At 41.7% G+C, this 20614-nt stretch overlaps 1 protein-coding gene across 1 annotated transcript in view; it reads left to right on the plus strand.

The window, feature by feature from the left end:
- Positions 1-5918: 5918 nt before the first annotated feature.
- The window catches only part of sulf2a (sulfatase 2a), a gene marked incomplete at its 3' end in the record, with an annotated part of 64758 nt that continues 50062 nt past the window's right edge, over positions 5919-20614 (plus strand). The window contains exons 1-2 of the mRNA XM_083906400.1: positions 5919-6032; positions 15195-15263. The remainder of the gene's footprint in view (positions 6033-15194; positions 15264-20614) is intronic.

The following is a 20614-nucleotide window of genomic DNA, read 5'->3' on the forward strand; positions in this document are numbered from 1 at the left end:
GGGGAGTGAGCAGAATATAATAAAAACTCTCATTAATAATATCTGGGAAGGAGATCCATTAGTTATAGTTATTGTTTGTGTTATTGTGATGCTAAATGAGTGTAGTAAATACGTTTATAGTGATTTTATAGACACTACACTGATCAATATGAATACAAATTTCCAAAAATTATTAAAAAGTATTAGGACACTAACAAACATTTGCTTTGTTGGTGTTTGTAGATGGCTCTTGCACGCTCCTATCACAGCCAGCTGTTCGTAGAGGACAACGTGTTTAGATAAAAACGAGGTTGTAGCTGATTGTCCACCTTACTTTGGTGGGAAAAATCCACAACACTAACAATAATGTTTGCCATGATTGTTCTGTAATTCATTGAATTGTCAATAAAGTTATTAAAAAGGCAATAACATATAAAAAACAATAACGCACGTTAGATATCACCTCCTGGGCTCCGTGAGCATTTATTTCCTGTCGGAAAATACAGATAAATATTGTATACTAACATCGTTCACTACAAACACAGATTTCATGAGGTGAGCCTTTAGTTAAGTGGTGAAAATAAGTAAGTAACACATTTTTCTTCTGCCCCACTGGCAGTCATGATGATTTCAGTCAGAGTGAGAGTCTGTGTCTGAAGCAGGTCCCCAGTGCTGGGGGTGAGTGTGTGTGGGGACATGGTACAGAAGCACAGAGCACAGCTGCAGAAAGCAACTGATGCAACCATTTGCATTTGTAATTAGGCACCAACATTTTCTTCCAGATATGTTTAATCTTCTGATGTTTGTGTGCAGGCTGCATTTCTCATCTCACCCAGGAGACATGTTTGTAGTATGTGTTATGGTTGTAAAGCATTGCCTGTCTGTAAAGACGTGTGCTCAGAGGGTAGATGGCTCCTCCACTTTTAAAATCTGCAGTACCCACTGTGCTATTTTCAGAATTGTTTCACATGGCCAGGACTTACTCTGTCAATATGTCCTTGAGTCCCCGGATTCTTCTCTATTTTTCCCTCACTTTATCTCTCTATCTCGTTTATATAATGTAGCCATGGTAATGTACAGCTGTCTCACTGCATAAGATAAGATAATATAATCCTTTATTAGTCCCAGATTGGAGAAATTTGCATTGTTACAGCAGCAACGACAAGGTAAAGATAATAAATAATAAACACGTTTCATAAGATACTAAAAATACAGAGTAGAATTTGCTCTATTGATAGTGATCCAGAATATATGCAGCGTACATGTACAGCATGAGTTTGATATTTTCAACATAAACATTTCCAGGACACATGAAATATTGGACGTGAAGGACACTGGTGATATTGCACTGAGATCAGTGCTTGTTGTAGAGTCTAACAACAGCAGTGAGTATAACGACCTGTGATACCACTCGATCAGACAGTAAGGATGTTTGAGGAATGAGGATATGCATGCACGCACATTATCAATGCATGTGTTTGTGGTATAACCTACGGGATGTCAGCCTTGAACCATCTAGTCCAAACCAAGAGAATAATAAGAGGAGAGCTCTCACAGACATGAGCTCGTGAGGAGAGGACAGTGAGGGGGGGTCTGCCTCATTTGCACTGTGCTCCCCTCTTTACACAGCGAGCTGACAGGGGATATTTTTATCAGTCTGGCACACACAGTGCAGCAAAAGGAACAAATTCATTTGTAACTGCACACTCCAGCCAAGGACAAGATCTCAGCAGGATAGTACATAGTATCAGAATAGATATCATTCATTTTTATTTATGCACCTGCCTACTATTATGCAAAGGCAGCACAAGGCCATTTCCACTTTGCATCCAATGAAGCAGAAAACAGAGAGGCAAAATGTTTTCCCCAAGGTCTGGACCCTTACTGTGGTTTTAAAGTGCAATTTCTTTTGATACACAGACAGTGTGTACTCTTCATGGAGTTTGTTTTTCTGAAGCTTGGGTTGTCAAGTGTTAATGTGCTTTACATTGGGAGCAACACAATGTAGGATTTCAACCTTCAAGTAATGTGTCCACTTACAACAACTTACAACAGGGTGAACGTCACCTCTGTCGAGCTCTGCATCGCCAGCATTGGCACTAAGGAACTTCTGGTTTCAAAGAACTCAAACGAGGAAGAAAACGAACTGATAAAGTTACACAGGCAGAACTGTTCAGAACTGTTCACTGAGTGGAAATCATAACAGAGGCAGCACAAAAAAGGAACAGGGTTAAGGAGAGTGATCGACTAAGGGTGCTTTCACACCACTAGTTCGATTATTTGATCCGCACCAGGCAATACAATTGTTATTATGTAACATATGACCCCAGTGTGGTCCGCTTTCACACCAACAAATGAACCAAAATTGGCCCGATTGACGTTTCATTAATGTGTTTATATCTTCCAGTAGAAAATCACCAATTTTGACTCACTATGGAGCAACACGTTCGCACATTTCTACTTGCTCTGACCGAGACCACCTCTTTTTAGCGGTCTCAGTCCGCTTGATTTGGTGCGGACCCGAGTGCGATTGATGCTTTCACACCAACGAAAACGAAACAAACTAGAGTTTTTGGTTCGAATGGATCGTTTGGTGCGCACCAACTGCTATTGGTGTGAAAGCGCCCTAAGAGGCTGGACAAGGGAAAATATTGGCTTTTACTTGCTGGCTTCTCTAGAGGAAGGAAACTCTATCGAGGACGACCTGGTCCTGATACTGTTGCACTATAAATGTAAATAGTTTACTTGTCATCTATATCTTAGGGATGGGAAGATTCACCGATTTGTATCAGTAAATCGATATGAACATATACGATGCAGTTGCATCGATGGCAAACGTCTGCATCAGTTCAAAATCTGAATGAACTCGAGATGTATCGTATCTAAAACATCTGTATCTATATAAACCAAAAAATATATTATTAAAAACGTATATAAACTATAAAAACTGGTTTCTGGTTTGAGTTCTCTCCGACGCCCGAGGCGGTGAGTCAGGTCAGAGATGGTAGAGGCATGGAGGAACAACCTGAAGTGATACATTCGCTGGTTAGCGTCAAGTCAAGTGTCGAAAAGTTTGGGCTATTCCAAGCGTGGTGGAGAGCTGGATAAATCAAATGTGATATGTAAATTGTGCCGTGTCGCTGTTAAATACACCAGTAGCACAACAAACTTAACTCCTCACCTGAAGCGGCAATGTGACTTCAATGTTTCCCAATTCCCAAGTTGTTGTTATGTTGCTCCCTTTTATGTCAATATGTAAACACACAGTTTACACACAGCTACGCAGACGCTCAATCACTTCTTCAGTGATTATTTTATTGTAAACAAGAAGCCAACAACGTATGCACTAGTTGCTTAGTGCCATCTACTGGTAGCAAATGGTATAACACATTTAGGCTCATACATAACAGTTATCTTTTCAGATTTGTGTTATACTTTTGTTTATACTTTTTGTTATACTAGGTTATAGTGCCATAACTTGAGAACTACTATGTATTCCATAGTATAATTTTCTTCTGCATCGTATTGTATCACACTGCATCGCATTGTGTTAAAATTAAATCGTACTGTATTGCACTGTATCATAATAGGTGGGAGAATCGTATCGTATCGCTGGTGATTTTCATGAATGGTTAATGTATCGAATCGTTGGCAGTGTATGAGATGCATTCCCATCCCTACTATATCTTGAGGGTTTGAGCTTGCTTTGTGTCAGTACATGTTCTTGTTATTCTTGTTATGTTATTTTCTCTTTTTCCTTTCAGGGATAGTTTTCATTTCTTTAAGAAAAAAAAACAATTTAATCATATTTGAATATGTCATTATTCAAATATGATTAAATTGTTTAGGTTTGTTTGTTATGACATAGGCTACTGCACCTAGTCTGAATAAATGGTTGATGGCCTGCATCAGAGTTCAATGGTTTCATTCAAATACACATGATACCTTGACATATTTTACGACAGTTGTAACAAACAATAGTGTTTACCAACTGTGGGGGGAAACCAGAGAGCAACAATGTGTTCATTTAATTGTTAAAATTCACCAGTTTGATCTAGGATACAGCTCTTAAATGAAGCCCAATTAGATTAGAAGTCAGTGGGGTGACACAGCTGAAGTGTGCGTGAGGGAGCGGGGAAGAGAGAAGGTGGGGAGGGTGACATTAATAAAGCATGTGCTAAAGTGGTGTCACTGGGCTTCTGTGTTGACATGTCAGCACCGCTCAAGAAAAACATGTCCATCTCCAGGGCATTGTCTGTAACTCGGCATGTTAGAGCAGCTAGATGACTTTTATGTAAGTGCTCCCTGACTCTCAGACATCATCCGATATGCATATAGTGTAAAAATAAAAAATGTTTCACATTTTGTTAGTATTAAATCAGCTTATCCACTCTTACAGAAGGCTCCCTGTTTTCAACTCGGTTTGCTTTCCAGGATTAGAATTGAATACAACTAAAATTAAAGCAGGAAATATTGTTTTCATCTCCAAATACCATGCAAATCCCCCTGCTCTGAATAGTTTGTTTTGCATCTGCAAAGGGCAGTGATGGCCAGAAGAATATGATTAGATTTTCTCAAAGCAGGATGGTTTCATCTCTTTGTAGTGACAGAAATACCTCAGTGCAGTGTGCTGACAGAAAGATGATCCATAGCAGGTGTTGTAATTGAAAACACTGAGAAGAGGCGGACAATTTATCTTGCTTTCTCTCCTTACTTCAAATTTCCACGAAGAAATACCCTGAAATGCAGATAATAGATAAGAATGTTATTGATTAGGTTGGGTGGAAGGAGAGGCGAGAAGGTGCAGAGGTTCTCCATCACTAATCTCTCTGGCTGTGACTGCATCTAAATAACCTGCAGAGAGGGATAAACAGACGCATTCATCATGGAACTGCTGGTGCAGACAATGATGGATGCCTCTGCCTTCTCCCACCCTCCGCCGAGCTGCTCCCTCCTGGTCAGGGATGGGAAGTGACACCAGCACTCAAGAGAGATACCTGACTTAAACCAGGCGGAAAAGAGTCTACTTAAGTTGGGCTGTGATAGAAGGATTCAGGGCAGGCTTTGTGAGTTTGTAGAATCAACCCTGTCCTTTCTCTACTGTTGTCTTTTAGTTTGTAGGATTATCGGTCTTGATTTATCCTGTTTGTTTTGTCAAAGAGGAAATTGGTTTTCTGGATTTTTGTTTGGAGTGAAGTTAACCATACATGCTTTTCTGTGAGCTTGTATAGGCCTATACATTGCTTTTGGTGTGCATTGGTTTACTAGGTGTGAGCTGTGAGCCAAATCCCCTGAGCTGCCTGAGAAGACGTGCCCATGCCAGCTTGCCTCAGAGGTGCCAGCCTGATAGATATGGTGTGTGTGTGCCAGGCTGTGTTTTCTCTCTCCACCCCTGCAGCATTAAGATTGATCCCTCATTCCCTCCCATTCCTTTCTCTCACACTCCTCTTTGTGCTTCTGCCTTTATGAGACTGTGAATAGGTGAAGCTCACAGACTCCAACAGATGGCCAAAGCTACCCTGTTTCGCTGCCTCTCCCTCTCTCTCTCTCTCACACATACACACACACACACACACACACACACACACACACACATGAATGACAGTCTGGAAAAGGCAGAAGAGAACGTGAAAAGGAGAAATAGTTGAAACAGGAAGCAACACATGAGAAAAGCAACTGAAACTACTGAAAGCAGAGAGAGCCAGTGGGAAATAATGTGCAGAGAGGAAGAAGGGAAGAGAGGAGGACAGAGACTCTACAACAGAATGCTCAAAGAAAAGAAGTAGAGGTAGATAGAGACCGCTCATAAAGCGAGTGAGGGCAAAAATTGAATTGTAGATTTAAGGAGCCTCTCTCCTCCCTCTTTCCCTCCCTCTTTTATTTATCTCATGTGAAACCACGCCTCCCTCCTTTCACTTGTCAGTGCATCTATAACAGTGAGCTGTCTGCATCAGGCTGTGTGGGGGTGAGACCAGCTTCCCACTCTGCCGGCACAGTGGACCACATCTGAACAGACTGGACGTGACTGGATGCTGCTGGACTGATCAGAAGAGGTGTGTGAATTCTTGTGTGTGTATTTTTGGAAGATGACAGACAGCAGCATGTGTATTCCTGTAGTGTATGAATGCTTGTTCCTCCACAGGACTTGGTTCCAGTGTAAGTGTATAGAAGGTACAGTGCTGTAGCTTTGCCCTAGTTTACACTTGAATGCTCTGAACCTTTCTCTTCGCCTCTGAGATTTATGCATGGAGTTGTTAACAGCACTGATCGTCAGGGCAGGCATTGTGGACTGGAGAGGAGTTGCTGTTTATCTGGTGGAGCCAGGTGGAGCCAGCCTTTTTGGCAGGATGGACTTTGCTGTCATGTGCTGTGTTTCCAGTCTGGGATTGGAAACAAGGATTTTTATATCAGCATTATACTATAGTATGTAATCTATAGTGTGCTGCTGCTGCTGTTGCTGTGAGAGAAATATTACAGCCCTGTGGATAAAGAATCAGAAGTCACCATAGCTTTCATAGCTTGATTTTACTCTGTATTGGCTCATGCTTAATCACAATTTCTTGTTTGACATTTTATAATGTTTTGAAAACAGTGAAAATGGTACTTTTGTCCAAAGACAGGACTGGTGTGTGGGAACCTCTTTTATTTATTTATTTAAAATGATAAACACTGGAAGTATTCACCACTCAGCATTCCTTCAATACATACCATCTCAACAGCTGCAGCTACCACTGCTGTAGTCTATACATGGCTGCTGCCCCTGTGGTAAATGTACTCTCGATCAGTGTTTTGTTAATATTTGCCATGGGTCAAAAGGCTGTCATCACCAAGTGGGGGTGTTTAAGAGCGGCAGAGCTGCTGTGGGGCCAATTATTAGTAGCGTTGTGGATGGGTGGAGTGATGGAGAAATGGATGGAGAGAAAAAGAAGCTTCGGAGATCTGTTCTTTAAGCATTCATTATTTATCTACAACACACTCTGACATGGACGCTGTAACCCCCACATCAACTGGCCTCTTTTCCCACTGAGCTGCCAGTGGACTGATGGAGGACACTCCTGCTAAGTTTACCTGTCAGCTCTTCCTCTGGAGCTTTAGCACTGCAGCTGTGTGCCACGGTTTGTTCATGCACATGTGACAGATGACCAGCTTTCCATCTCTGAAACTCTCTGCTGATGTTGACATGCTTTATTGTGTTTATTGTCCTCACTTTTTGTTTCTTCTGCAGCTTAGGCAGTTGTTACCAATGCTTATAAAATGCTGTTGACATCATTTAGTATGGACAAGCAAAAACAAAGACCTTTGGAAACAATGACACAGTTACCTGCTTTCACTGGTTCTTATCATTACCAGTTGTGAACAAAAAGCTCAGTTTTAAATCTTAATTTCAGTTGCAGTTTCACCTCATTGTTGAAACTTTTTACTATGGCTGTTTCTCTGAAACTAAGAAAACAACTTCAGAGAGGAAAATCAACTTCCTGTTTACACCAGCATGTGCATGCTGTGCACCTGAATGGTCATGTGGTGTGTTATTAGTTATTAAGTGTATTAGTATAGACACAGATTACTTCTGAATTTGAGCTAAAATGCCTGTCCAGAGGCAGATAGTCTTTCTCTGAAAAAAGTCTTGTTAAAAGAAAATGTATGTAGCCAGAGCCTAAACCCATACAGGGTAAATTGGACACTATAAACTGTTAGGCCCACGGTTGGTGTAATGGTTAGCACTCTTGCCTTTGCAGCACGAAGACCCGGGTTCCTGGGTTCGAGCCCCGTTTGGAACAACTTCGGAACAAGGGAGTTTGGGAGCAAGGAGTTTGCATGTTCTCCCCGTGTGTGCGTGGGTTTTCTCCGGCTTCCTCCCACAGTCCAAAAACATGTGATATGGGGATTAGGTGAATTGGTCACTCTAAATTGACCGTAGGTGTGAGTGTGTGAGTGAATGGTTGTTTGTCTCTATATGTGGCCCAGCGATGGACTGGCGAACTGTCCAGGGCGTACCCCGCCTATCGCCCAATGTTTGCTGAGATAGGCACAGCACCCCCCGCGACCCTCTGGTGGAGGAAAAAGCGGTAGATAATGGATGGATGGAAACTGTTAGGCAGGTGTGAGAGTAAATGGTGGTTTATCATGTGGCCCTGCGATGGACTGGTGAACTGTCCAGGGTGAACCCTGCCTGTCGCCCTGTCAGCTAGAGATAGGCACAGCACCCCCTGCAACCCTCCTGTGGAGGATAAAGAAGTAGAAACTGGATGAATGGATGCTTGTAAATCAAACCTTGTAAATCAATACAAGGTAATTAGTCAAGTCAAGTTTAATTATATACCACATTTCAATAAAAAAAAACAAAAAAAAACACAACACACATCAGAAGAAAATATTAAACTTAAAAGTGGGGTGGGAGATATTCAGGAGCATTTTTACTGTATTACTTAAATTCCTCTTAATAACCAATTAATGAATGCATTGTCACAAAAACTGTCAGGTCTATAAAAACATCATCCAATCACATTGAACGGCCTGACCGAATCTGTCAATCAAACTGCCACCTGCCCCGCCTCCCCCCTTAGCGGGGAGGCCAAAAGGTACAGAAAGACACCGATGCTGTGATCGTGAATCTGTGTTCGTTGCTCGTTCCTATGCTCTGGAGATGTAGATTCAGAGGAACGTCTATCATACATTTTTAATACTCCTTCAAACTCAGGAACAACTGAACAATTATTATTATTATTATTAGTATTATTATTCATTACATTTCTAGAGGGCTTTTCAAATGACCCATTATTCATTAACACATTCTCTGGTGGTGGTAAGCTATGTCAATAGCCACAGCTGCTGTGGAGCAGACTGACGGAAGCGTGGCTGTCAATGTGCGCCAAACAGCCCCTCAGATCACCACCATCATTCATACACATATATAGAGACAATTGTAAGCAAAGAAAATTATAATAAGAATAATAATTATTATAAGATATTATTATTTCCTGGATTTTCTGCCGATTGGAGGTGGAGCTGATAAAAACAAAAATACAGGTCATTAATGAGTGGGTGTTTTTTGTGGCTTCATGAATCAGCTGCACTCACACTCTGGGTCTGACTCCGGGTCAAAGTCATAAAAGGGACTGCAGCGGGGAGTCGTGAAGAAGCTATTTTTAAACACTGTTAAAACAATGTTTTGTCAATGAGTAGCAGTGCATCCACCCTTCCAGAGGGGGGAGCTGCGCTTCTGAGAGCTGGTGTGCTGAATATGTCACTTCCGGGTATTAGCCAAACACAAGACAGTTGGGAAGGCTCTACACTGGCTGGCCAATCACAACACAGTCTGTCTTCTGGGGGTGAGATTTATGTCTGAAATATCGCGCCTCAGGAGAGCGCCAGAAAAGACAGATTTCTATCGGCTCGTTTACAGCAACTAGGAGGTTTTTTGACCATAAAAACAAGTTAATATATGTAAGTAGACCTCCATAACTACATTTATGTGCAACAGGACCACTCTATGTGAGATTTAAAATGTAATAATTCACATTATGGGGACTTGCTTTTTGTCCCCATAAGGAAGATACGTCCCCAAAATGTGACTTGTGTAAACAGATTTAGGCATGCACACACACACACACACACACACACACACTGAGTCACTGCAAATAATGACCTTGAGACCAGTTAATATTATTTGCTCTGGCCGTGTGGTCAGTACATAAAAGGCCATGCACAAACGAGCCAGCATGAATATGTATCGTATGTTAATGCCAAACACAAAGCTGATGAAAGCAGAGGACACGTTCCCTATCGCTCCTCTCTGGAGGAAGTGCCATCGACAAACCTATTGTGGACGCAGCTGCTTCTCTGGACACAGGGGCCGCGTGGTGACAGGAGGCAGATATCAGTGACAGCAGCCAAGGTGACACCAGTCCTAGTCTCTGCAGGCGGCCGCAGCAGCGCCAAGGTTAGCTCATTTTACCGCCTCCTTGACCCTGTGTGGTTAGACACAGGGAGGTGAGATGAGAGGAACCTAAAGCTAATGTCTTTCATTAACCGTTGAACTTGCTGTCTTTAAACATTTACAGCATCATATCCTCTCTATAGCTACACCAGTTATAAAAGACTTTGATATATTGAAGAGCAGAGGATGCACATAAAGGAAATGAGGTTTTCCACTCCATGTTTATGACACTCTATCTGCTCCTTCTTCTGTACATACATCATATTTGATTCACTCTTCAACAAAGACCTGAATAAAACAAAGCTGAGCAAAGAAGATGGACAATTTACACTTTCTCCATTTTCTGATGTTTTCTAGACCATACAATTAATTGATGAATAGACAATAATCTGCATTATAGCTACAAGGGCTGCAATTATTATTATGTAATATCTTATTTCAGGGTTTTTCTTTACATTTGACGGTCCTTTTTTTGTCTATTAACTCCGAAGGAGCAATTGTAACACATCGTGTCATTAGCAAAAGAGTTTAATTTTATTTGTATAGTGCAAATTCATAATATACATTATCTCAAGGCACTTTACATAGTAAGATCAAGACTATTCAATTATTACTTTCTATCTGTAATAAAGTAAATATTAAAGTAAAGCTTATATATAGACTTATAGCTCAAAAATCAAATAAAAAATTAATCACTGAAATATACTCACATTTACTGAAACATAGAAACAACCAGTGTTTCATTAAGCACTCACTCACTCACTCACTCACTCACTCACTCACATTCAGCTCCTATGTATTCAAAGTAGCCTGACGGTAAGTAGCACTCACCTGCTCCTTCCTCTGTTCATCTGTTATGTATGAGCTGCTAACAGGTCCTGAGATCAGGCCACATCAGAAAATCAGTGTGTAATCTGCTCCTCTCGGCTTTAATGATAGAGAGACAGAGGCTTTGACAACGCTTCTCAAACTGAAGATGAGTCTTTAGCAGAAGAGGAGCTGCACATTGATGTGTTTTTGGCCCTATCAGCTCAATATGTGTGTGTGATTCCCAGCATTCATGTGTGGACACATGAGGGCAATCAGATTTCAATCTCTTCCCTCTGTACGGCCGGGCTGCTGCAGTTGAAGTGTGCCATTGGGAAATGTGATTACAACCTAGTGGCCACAGAGTACGGGCTTCACTGCCCTGTCTGTCTCTGGGGACAGAAGCTGGTGGCTCCTTCTCACCACAGGCAATATCAAAGAGCAGAGATGTCCCAAAGATGCCTGCTATACCTCTGAATTCTGCATTACCTCCAATCTCCTGTAATCAGCTCACAGATCCTAGTGTTATCAGTGGCCTTTTGCCACAGTTTTGTTACAGTTCTGAATAATTGACAACAGAATGAAGCACACACCAGTCCTTCAAAATTTGGCTGAAGTTCAAAGTAATTTTTCTTCACCGTTTTCTGTTTGATGAGCACAGTCTCACCTGTGTAGTTGTGATTATAAGATAGGTTACTTTCTGCTACCACCACCTGGGTCCCTCATGTGTGAGTTTTGAGAGTTTTTATTTAGCGGCCTGCTATGTATTCCTCTTGTCTCCTCTACTGCTTGATGCTGTCTCAGTTCTCACTGCTCACTGAGGCTCCATCCATGCTGATTAGTTTTTTATTTAAATAACAGCAATCTGGCTTTTCTCCAAGGACTCTGGTTTTCTCCCGTAGTCCATAAACATACAGGGGTTAATTGGACAAATGTACCGTAGATGTGAATGTGACAGTCTCTGGGCCCTGCTTTTCAGAACGTGCACAAGGAGAGAACATGCAACTCAACACAGAGAGGGATTTTAACCAGTGACCTTCTTGCTGTGTCTGCAACAATACTTGCCACTACACCACTGTGTGGCCCAGAAAAACATTTTGCCAATGTCAAATATAATATGTATTATAAAACATATATGTATGATATACCTTTGAGTTTGAAACTGGATATGAAGACACGCAGAAAGCCTTCAAACTTGAACATAGAGCTGAACACTTGTGATTCATTCAGGACAAATGTTAATAGTGAACGGGGTGAAAACCTGCAGAGTCAGCTGTGCACCATGTCTAAGTGAAGAAAAGAGAATGTGTTTTAAAAGCTAAATATTTTTTAGTAAATGCAGCCAGTGAGGTGTGTGCTGAGATGATGTCCATTAGTCAGGCAAAACAAACCACTCCTCTCCTGACTCTCCTGGATTTAGGTAAACAATCAATGAGAGCACTCAGAAAGCAGCTTCTAAGTGACCATTCATGTTATTTTTAAATGAGGACAGGATGCAGTGGTAATAGTGTGATATCGTCCAATCAGACTAACCAAAATATAATAGGCAATGGCAAGTTTTGGAGGGAATGCACAGACCAAAGAGGAAATACTGAAAATATATTCTGTTATTGCCCAGTGCAGAAGAGCTTTTGGAAGAAAAAATGTTTCATTTAAAAATGCAGACAGGGCCAATCAATTTACTTTTGGGTATAACTCAATCAAAAATGACAAAGAAAAGTGTGTGTGTGCATGTGCGTGTACCATTCATCATGGTTGTACCCGGTCATGGTACCTTGCAGGGATGCAGTTGTGTCTTCTCTATTTGCTACATTCTGACTCTACCTTCATATCCAGTTCACACACACACACACACACGCACACACCTCTCTCTCATCCCTCTCATATTGTCACAGCCAGTGTTGTGTCTAATAAGGTTTATTGAATTACAGATCTCTGAAATTGGATTTTCTCACTCCACCATAGCAGTAGGATTAAGGGTTTATGGCTGGGCACATTGCAGCACAACTGACCTGTGACTGAACTGCTTTTTTGCACCATCACAGCAGCTAGATTGATGTGCCATCAGCTCGGAGATAGACATAAAGGCTGGCACATTCTGTGTGTACCTGACAATTAGATTGATTCTGTGTCTGACAGCTTTCTGGTGCTCATGATTTTTGTTTCTCTAATGTTGGCCTCTCTCTCTCTCTCTCTCTCTCTCTCTCTCTCTCTCTCTCTCTCTCTCTCTCTCTCTCTCTCTCTCTCTCTCTCTCTCTCTCTCTCTCAAGCTCCTCCCCTTCCCCGTCCTCAAAACTTCTGACTGTGTTTGATCTAATTCTAATCTAATGAATCTTTTGATCTCCCTCTCCTGACACATCCCACCTTTCTACTTCCAAACCAGCTCGATTCATTCTAATCCTTAAATACTGGCCCGGTGAAGCAATTGATTTCCAGTGATGTGGAGTGATTTGGGCTGTCCACCCATGTTTAATAGTCTGTGGGAATCATGTTCCTATTTTGAACCCACCACGTAAAAGCCACCTCATCAAATCCTGATTAATTCCACTATTATTAGTCAGATGTGTCGTGAAGGCAAGATTGGAATGTTGGCAGGAAGATGGTATTCATTAGAGAGGTCCATTCTGGCAGCTTAGTGAACTCTTAATTGGAACGGAGGTAAAGATTGGGATGAGGGATCAATAGGGGCAGAGCCAGGATTCCAACCCACTGATATCAATCAGCCTTCTGCTCAACAGGGAGAAAGCAGCCAATCATCATAGTGACATCACGAGTCACAGCCTCAGACTCCTGCTCATTTACCCTTCCAGTCAAACTTCATCAGCATCAGCTTGAACAGACACACATCTCATTCCAGTTCATCCAGAAGGACGGAGTTGCCACTCAGCTGCTGTTATTTGTTAATGAAGGCAGTTGTTGTTTTATAATGTCATTCGAGCTTTTGTGAAGAAGAACACACGATTGTTCTAAATACATGATTCATTGCCACATGAGCCCTGAATGGAAAGGAATATTAAATTAAGACCCCGCCATCGTTTTACTCCGCTGCTAAAAATAGTATTTTTCTGTGATTCTTCCTCTTCCTTTTTGCCTGCATAGGTAATAACCATCTTTCTGCCCTGTCACTTCTTGATGTATCATCCTCTTACTCACATCAAGGACAAGGCCAGGTGCCAAATTTTCTCTCAGTCGCCACACTTGTCACACTGCCTTGTCACCGGCAGCCTGTTTCAATCCCCGCCTTCTTCCTACCCCTCCTCTCTGCTCATTTATATTACATCTGTCACTAATTTATTTGACCAAGAGTTGTTCACAGCCCACGGTGCCTGCTGAATCACGTAGGTTTATTTGGATGTCATTTTTGGACAGATAAATGATGTTTCTCCCTTTTTGATGCTGTTGTAGGACAATTCCTCCTCTTTTGTTGTTTTCTCTCCCTGGTTTCAAGTGTGGTAAACTATCTGTGAATATGCTTCACAGTGAGATGTACGCCTTGACAGAAGTCAGAGATTGGGTTTAATCTGCAGATGGACAGACACAGGTGTCCAGTCTCACCTCTCTTTGATGCCTGAGTGTCTGGCAGAGCAGGCTCATGTAGAGCAGCTGGGATCAGAGCTCTGCCATGGCATTGACATATATGTGGGTGTACAAGGTTTAAATACCAAAGGTGTGTGTGTGTGTGTGTGTGTGTGTGTGTGTGTGTGTGTGTGTGTGTGTGTGTGTGTGTGTGCATCGCCTCATTGGTGTGTACAAAGCATTTCCCAAAGTATTACATATGAAACATTAGATGATGTCAGTCTAGAGAGATCTAAGATGTGATCTAAGAAGTGTTATAGGTTGGTTCACATGCTGGAATATGCTGACACCTGTCCAATCAGAGCCTGGATTTAACTGTCTCTCTCCTGTCAAAATGCCTTTACAGGCAAACACAAAACAAGGCCAACTGTAGTTTTACATGGCATTACAAACAAGCTGTAAGGTTGAGAGATAAAAACAGTTTCTGACTGAGGTCCAGTTTAAACCTGGTAGATCTTAGGCGTCACAACATCAGTCAATATGGGTTTTATCTTATCAGAAACACGCAATTACAAACCACACGTGTGGTCTCTGAGTGACATACTCCTACTGTTCACAATGTTGTGGTCTATATGTCACTGTCCTCACTGTGTGCGTGTGCGTGTGCGCGTGCATGCATGCGTGCGCATGTTTGAGGGCGTAGCAGTGGGACTGCATGGCACCTGGACTCAGAACGACACATTGCATCTGTTATACAGGCTCCATACAGATCCTCATCTGGCTGAGATAAATCAGAATGCATACAGTATTTATGGGAGTTTTTTTTTTTTTTTTTTTTTTAAACCAAGCTAAAATACCTTTGATAGTAGGTGCGTCTGACTCTTTTTTGAGCTCTTAATTGGAAGTTACATATTGTCAGAATATTCATCTGTGTGGACTTTGTGTTTGCTTACAGGACTTGGCAGTCAGAGACGGGTTTCATTGGGAAAGGAGAACATTAGCGACAGCTTGTTTAGGAGAGAAGGTAAGGCTGTTCACCTCTCTCTCTCTCTCTCTCTCTCTCTCTCTCTCTCTCTCTCTCTCTCTCTCGCTCTCTCTCTCACACACACACACATAGAGAGTTGACTTGAATGGTGTGATGTGTGATTTTGTTGCTGCAGCTACTCCATATTTCTGTCTACAGTTTTTTGATTGTTTGCTCACAGATGTGTCTGCGTCTTCCATCATCAAAATGTAAAATGTCAGATTACTTAAGAGATAACTAAACCCCCTTCTTCTGAGTCCCACTCAATCCTATGTCTAATGTTGAAAAATGACAAGAAGTGGGCAGAGAGCTGAATGAGGGAGAGTGGAGGGCAGTGCAGGCAGGGGCGTGGCCTGGTTGTGAATATGACAGTAAGTTGCAGCTGTGTGAGGCACTCAGTGAATCGAGGCACTCAGTGAGTCGAGCCTCTCAATTCACTCATACGCCGATTTCAGTGGTGGAGAGACAAAGTCAATGAGGTGACGACCCCAGTGTTTATCAGAAGGTGAGATTGTAAAGATTTGAATGCTGTAGCTGGTGTTTGACTGGAGAGGCAGTAGATTTGTGTGAAGATTTCTAGATACTCATATACACTGGTTTACAAATTTTGAAAAATCATGAAATGATCATGCATAGACTCATAGACCTGTTGAGACCTGACTTTCTCATCTGCCCTGAGTGATCCAATCACACCTGAAATTAGTTAAAGCGGACATAGAGTGGTCCTGTTGCACATAAATGTTAGTTATGGAGGTCAACTTACATACATTAACTTGTTTTTATGGTCAAAAACCTCCTAGTTGCTGTAAACGAGCCAATAGAAATCCTCTTTTCTGATGCTGTTCCTGAGCCGCGATATTTCAACTTAACTCTCACCTCCAGAAGACAGAGTCTTGTGATTGGCCAGTACTATTCAGCACACCCACTCTCAGAAGCAAAGCTCCCCCCTCTGGAACGGTGGATGCACTGCTACTCATTATCAAAACATTGTTATAACAATGTTTAAAAATAGCTTCTTCACGACTCCCCGCCGCAGTCCCTTTTATGACTTTGACCCGGAGTCAGACCCAGAGTCAGAAGACACTGTCGCTCGTGAAACACCTCCACAACGGACGTTATTCTTCTTCTGCCGTTCAATGTATGCAACCGGATGTGCACGGACTAGTGCCCGGAGCAGGAGGATCTGCTGTTCAGGACAACCGGTGTTTACGTAACCGGACCGGGTTTTTTCAGAGATCTCGCTGAGCCCGAGATTACAATAAAACACAGCGTTCTCAGCAGTGGCTGAACTGTTTGTTTAGAACCTTCAGGGCTTCTTAAACAAGGTAATGACGCAGAGACACACTAAAAAACAGCGTTAATTGGAACTTCCGGTCTAGGTCCGCTTTAAGTAAACATCTGAATCTGTCTTCAGGTCTGATCACATAAAGCACATTTGGAGTGGTGTGTTGGTGTGACAACATGTATTTTGCATGTGTGAACACAATATGTCCCCAGGACACATTAAAGACCGCCTCCTCGAGTGACATCCTCTAAACTGCTAGCTTGGGTTTATCTAGTTGAATCTCTGCAGACATGTCTGGCAAGGATGCCCATTTTTTTGGTGACTGACTGGCTTAACACGATGACCACAGAGAGGCAATGTCTAGCAGCTTTTTTTATACATCCAGGATGAGCAGCTACTGGATAGACATCGTTCCCAGAAAACAACAACATGCACGTTTGTTTTCTGATTTTCTGTTCTCTGCATGCATCATCCGGATCATTGGTCTGATTGGTTGTAGGTCTGTTGATCACACCTCTTGAAAGTGGAAGGTGACCCTTTCCAGACTCATACCCAATCTCAGCTGAGGTTGAGATGCAGTCTGGTTTTAGCCAAGCTGCTGAACAGTATTTTTACACTCATTTATATGTAGCCAAGTCCATAATATTTACTCTGATTGTCACATTATGTATTTTTTCAGGTCTCATTTCACAGCAGTTAAGTGCAGGTAGTGCTTTGTTAACCTCAGCTCCACTCAGCTTTTTTCCCTCTCTCTGCATGTCACTCATGCTGATACACAGGTACAGATGCACATACACAAGCACAATGATCTGTAAAGTCAGACTGGTTAAAAATATCATATTATCCTCGTGAACAGAAATGACTTCAGTGTTTACTACCATAAAGCGCACATGATCACAGGAGACACATCCAGGGTGTAAACCGACATATTCACTGCTGTCCTTTTGTCATCAGATCTCTCAGGGCGGATGTTGATACCAGGTCTGACTGGGTCACACATTGCTCTGGGAACCAGTTTTTGTTTTTCCTTGTGTCCAACTAGCCATGTTTTCATCTATCTATAATGATCACGTGAATCAGAGGCAAAGAGTTTGCAAAAACAGTATATATAGTGATTTATAATTATATATACAGTATGTATATATGTGTGTGTGACAGATTTTGCTCTCAGTAGCACATGTTGGCATAATTTATGCACAGCTGACTTATTATGACTTGCAAAAACATCAGTTATCAGTGTGGTTCAAATGACTTTATTGTGATTATTACATCACATATTGGTGTGTGTGTAAATATAACAAATAAGGCATATACTATTAATCAATTAGGAATAATAATTAAACAATAAGTAAACATTTCTTGTGACAAGAACATCATTATAGCTTTGAATTACCTGCAGATTTAATAGCTAGTATTAAAAAAGTCAATGTGTGTTGTTTTGTTTCAAACTAATTCCTCACATTCTTCTTCGATGTACAGCAAGTGATGCATATTTGAGGACATGGGGAACATTTTCCTGACTGCATATTCCTTAAGATATAAAGTGTTAGCTTGCTGCAGCCTGACTTTTACCCACTAATTAAAAGTCAAATATTAAAGTGCTCTGTTGTGAGCTCAGCCTAATTGATTCTTTCCACCGGGTGCACACAGAATGGGCTGACAGCAGGCAATATCAGGCTTAGTCAACGTTGGGCATGCTGCCTGACTCTCAGCATGGCACCCCAATAAAGCCCCATGTGAGTGTGCCAACCTGCACCACCACACACAGACAGGCCACTCTCCACTCTGACCAAGCTTTATAGTAACAACACAGAAACAGTTCATTCTTCTGTCGCGTGCCAGCTCCCATTGGTTAAGGTTTTGTGTGTATATGTGCGCTAAAGAAGAATATCTTCTTCAAACATCCTACATCCTTCCACAAAATGTCCCATGTTACCATTGCTTCTCCAGCTGTTAAGATAATTGCTTTAATAGCTTTTAATCAAAGCCATGTTTAACAAGAGTACCAAACACAAGATGACACCAAAGATGCCATCATAGCCCACCCTGTTTGGTGGAGATCCTGGTTGAAGGCTCACATCATTTACCAAGTAGTGTTTAACAATCCATGAAGCCAACTTCACGTGACACAGTTGTCAGAGACATACAATCACTGTGCATCATCCCACACTACATAATGTGTTGTGTTGTAATTGAGAACATGGGTACACTCAATTAAAATCCATATGTTGAAAATTCCCTCAAGCCAACGTTGACACCATAATCATAATATCTCTATCTGATATCATAATATCTAAATAAAATGTACAATATACTACAATTTTAAATCAAATGTAGTATATGGAAATACCTATTTTAAATGTTTTTGTCAGTTTGAAGAGGACGCCGTTATAAAATATCAGCTAAAAAAAAAGGAAAGAAATAAAACTGGCCTACAATTGATTTTGAAACATGAACAGGAGGATATATTGTATTCTTGTTATGTGGCAGATTCCAATGTTATAATATTCAACGTCAAAACTGTGGCGAAGGATGATTCACACGAGAAGAATGTGTGAGTGAGTTGTGTCTTTGAATATTTCAGCAAACATGATGTAATTATAGGGGTGATATAGCTGATGTGATGTGGATTATAGTGCTGAAAATGTAGTGTTTACTTATGGGGATAATGAACTGAATCTCTCCTCCAGTCTGTGTCCTCCTGGTCAGCAGGCTGTCGCTCTCTTGTCTGCTTACCCTGTGAATTTACAGGACATTTTTATGTGTGTCTTGAAATGGCTTCGCTCCCATTTATTTTTAATGCTTTTATGCTTCACGTATAGAAGAGGGCAACAGAGCCCTTGGTGCTGTACCACAGTTATTGAGTTCAGACGTTCATCCACAACGTGTTCCTCATGAATCTGATTGACCTTTTCACTCGCTGTGATCCACAGTAAAAGGTTATGGGCATCTATGAATCCCCCCGTTCTTGAAAAGCTGTGTCTATTTCCCTGTCCTGTCCGATGAACAGTGTGAAAGGTGGGCTGAAGATGGGGGCTGAGGTCAGAGAGCTGGCTGATGGTGCTGTAATGACTCCATTAGTGAAATGGGGCACACTTGGCGCACTGACACAGCACTAATTACAACACAAGGGTGATGACCCTGATCAAGGAGTTGCTAATACATATTTAATAGAAGAGAGCGTGAGAGAGAGAGAACTGAGAGAGAAAGAGTGAGCAGATTGCCATGAGCAGTGTGCGCAGAACATCTTGATCCTTGAAAAGAACATTATCGCAAAAAAAAATGTTCTCCACCTATGTAAATTCAGTACATTGGTGCTCACTTTTTTTCAACAAGAGTGCAACACACACATTTGTTAAAGGTGAAGTAAGTAGTTTATAGTGACATCTAGAGGAGAGGCTGAAATCAACGAACTGCTCCTCTGCTCACCCCCTCCCTTCCCTGAGCGCTACGGTATCCTCAGCCGGTCAAATGTCGTCCTTGTCGTCTTTCTCCGTGTCAGCACATGAGGTTCTAGTATTTATTCAGATGTATAAGTATGTCTTTTGTATATCATATTAGCACTGGTCTAAGACATGTAAGATAGCGAAATTAATTGATTTTTTTTTTTCATACTGTGTTAGCGTTCTAATGGCTAATAGCGAGCTAGCGAGCTAGGTGCATGTTCACACAAACTGTCACCACAATAACTTGTAATGATAGTTATTTCACACAGCCGTTCGGAGATGGGGTTAGCAGGGAACGTATTTACATTTGCAGAGCCAAGATATACGTCCGGTGCCGCTGAGGGCGAACAGTAATACAACACACACACACTAACCTGTGTTTAGTGACTGCCATCGCGCAAAAAGTAACAAGTATGTGAGATTACCTGTCCAGCAGAAAACGAGCGAGGTCGCCATCAGTGCGTAACCCTCTGTCCCTCATCAGCGCTCTCCACTTCGGGAATCCAACACAGATGTTCACTCGTTCATTTCTGCCGTCTTTTGTTACGGTCATGTTTTCCAGCGACGCTTTTCCTTTTCTTTGCGGGCATACGGTCAGGTACTGGTGTTCATTTATCCGC

The sequence above is a fragment of the Microchirus variegatus genome (genome assembly GCF_963457635.1).
Source record: "Microchirus variegatus genome assembly, chromosome: 19".
In the NCBI taxonomy this organism is placed as follows: domain Eukaryota; kingdom Metazoa; phylum Chordata; class Actinopteri; order Pleuronectiformes; family Soleidae; genus Microchirus; species Microchirus variegatus.